The 2660-nt window shown below is 42.8% G+C and overlaps 1 pseudogene; it reads right to left on the bottom strand.

Annotated features, from left to right (window-relative positions):
* Positions 1–1229: 1229 nt before the first annotated feature.
* LOC129484538 (olfactory receptor 51I2-like) lies at positions 1230–2193 on the bottom strand (annotated as a pseudogene).
* Positions 2194–2660: the final 467 nt, after the last annotated feature.

Raw genomic sequence — 2660 nt, 5'->3', positions numbered from 1 at the left:
TTAGGTTGATTTCACATCTTTAGTATTGTGAATAGTGCTGTGCTGTGATGTAGTATTCCAATATTCAATGTACCTTTGGCCACTGGTAGCTCTTTCAAATAGGTTTCTGGTTCTTTTTGCTGTTACATGAGCTTATTGTCCTTGTGTTCTTTAGTTTTAGGCACAGTCTATTCCAGTATCACCTAATGTTTTCCCTGCTCTATGCTTAGAATTAGCCATTTCTTCAAAGATTTTGGGTTACTTGTAGTGGGGAATATAATTAGAAATCAATAAGCGGGTGCTGGCTCTGCTCACTGCTCCCAGTGTCATTGCCTATGGGCACTTGCAGTGGACAGGGATTGGAAATCTAGAGATACAATTAAAAATGCAACTACTAATATTTTTTATTAGGATAACACAAACAAATTTATCATCCATTCTCGTTGTCTTAGACGGTAATAACAACCTCCTAAGTGGTTTTCTTGCCTTCTTTTTCTACTGCACTTTCACCTTCCTAATCCATAATACAGTAAATTCTGCGCAGCCTTCTGCAGTGCGATAGTCTTCAATAGCAGACTTTTAAGGAAAGAATGCAGGTTAGATGTCTCAATCAGGTCTGAAAGGTCCCAAGAGGTCTCTCCACTGCCAGTCATTTATTGCTTATCTCCTGTTGTTTTTCTCCCAACACAGGCACATAGATTGTGCTGTATTACATCTGACTACTTGCTTTTCCACAAGTACACCAAATTATTCTAAATCATTTAAAAAGTATTCTTTTTTTCTTTATTAGTTGGCTCCCCACCCCCTGTTTGGCAACCCCCTATTTACCTTTCAGCTTCTTTCTCATCTGAATCCTTTCTTATTTCCTCTTGCAAGGCCAGTAAACTCTCTTCTGAGTTCCTATAACACTTTATGTGTGCCTATCACATTCTTTTTACACATTACTATAATTGTGCATTTAAGGACCGCTGTCCACCAGTGAATGACAAAGGCGATATAGTTCACTTTTAACATTTTTAGTGATGAGCACAGATTCTTGCGCAAGTAAACACTGAAGAAAATATCTGAGGTTAGTGAGTGTATAAAGGAATCAAGACTGTTCTTTACTTATCAGTCTGAGGGCATCCAATTGCTTGTCATGTTCTTCATAATGTGTCTGGGCAAGAGATTTGAGTAAGGGTTTTCTGGGCCTAAGATATGACTGTTTGGCATATTTTCCTTCCAGATCTTTAGGTTATTTTCTTATTTCATCAGCCTTGCCCCTTCCTTCTCAGTACCTTGAGCATGGCCTCCCTGATGGGCTTGGATTTCATACTGTAGATGATGGGGTTGAGCACAGGAGGTACCACCAGATACACATAGGCAACCAGGGCATGTACAATGTGGGGTAGGTACCTCCCAAAACGGTGGATCATAGACACACCTATGACTGGAATGTAGAAAACCAGGACAGCTAAGATATGAGACACACAGGTGTTGAGGGCCCGGATGCGTTCCCTGGGAGAGGCCAGCCCCATCACTGTATAAAGAATAAGTATATAGGACAGGACAATAAGCAAGGAGTCTACACCCACTGTGTACAGAACCACATAGAGCCCATAAAGGATGTTGACCTTGATGTCAGCACAGGCCTGTTTCATGACATCTGCATGGAAACAGAATGAATGAGACAAGAGGATCTTTCCAGGGCAGTAGTTCAATCGCTTCAGCAAGAAGGGAATGGGGAAGAGGGACACAGTGGCTCGAGCCACAATGGCCAGCCCAATCCTGATGATGACATTATTTGTGAGGACAGCTGCATAGCGCAGAGGATTGGAGATGGCCACAAAGCGGTCAAAGGACATGGCCAGGAACACTGAGGACTCTGCCACAGAGAAGGAGTGCAGGAAGAACATCTGGACCAGGCAGGCGTTGAAGCCAATGAGCCAATAGTCAAACCAGAGCACAGCCAAGGTGGTGGGCAGTGTGGACAAGGTGAGGCCCGCATTGGTGAGCGCCAGCATGGACAGGAAGTAGTACATGGGCTGGTGCAGGCTGGGGGGTCCTCTTCACAGCCAGGAGGATCAGGCAGTTCCCAGTGAGGGCCACAGTGTACATGGAGGAGAAGGGGATGGCGAGCCAGCCATGAATGGCCTCCAGCCCTGGGATGACAATCATGAGAAAAGCAGGTGGTTGGAAGAAGAAGATGTTGACATAGGACTCGGAGGGGGGCATCCTAGGAGGCAGCCGAGGGCTGTGGAGAGATGTGAGCTCTTCAATCTGGGTAGAAAATAAGGAGAAAATACAAAATTATTGGAAGTACACCACTTCAGATATCAGGTGCCATTGGTTCATGCACAATAGCAAATATGAATCATATTTTCAAATGCACTTCCATCTAAATGAAAAGGGGGAATAACTGTAAATTAAGCTTATTGATGACAAAAGTTCCAGTTGATAGCATGTAACACTGTTTTCTTTTTATATTTAACAAAGTGATACTTTCTTTTAATATACATAAAGTGATCCTGAAGAGCTTAGTACAAAATGCTGTATTTTAAACAGGAAACAGTGATCCCATGGAAATAAATTGCAGATCTACTGTAGAAACCTGAGGGGTAGAAGGCATGGGCTTGTTATTCTTATTTTCTTGGATTCAGCTTCTACATTCCCAAACAAACAAGCAAATAAGAAAACAAAAG

Source organism: Symphalangus syndactylus, chromosome 6 (genome assembly GCF_028878055.3).
Source record: "Symphalangus syndactylus isolate Jambi chromosome 6, NHGRI_mSymSyn1-v2.1_pri, whole genome shotgun sequence".
Taxonomy (NCBI): Eukaryota; Metazoa; Chordata; class Mammalia; order Primates; family Hylobatidae; genus Symphalangus; species Symphalangus syndactylus.
The sequence above is the reverse complement of the archived record's forward strand: the minus strand, read 5'-3'. Positions and strand labels throughout refer to the sequence as shown.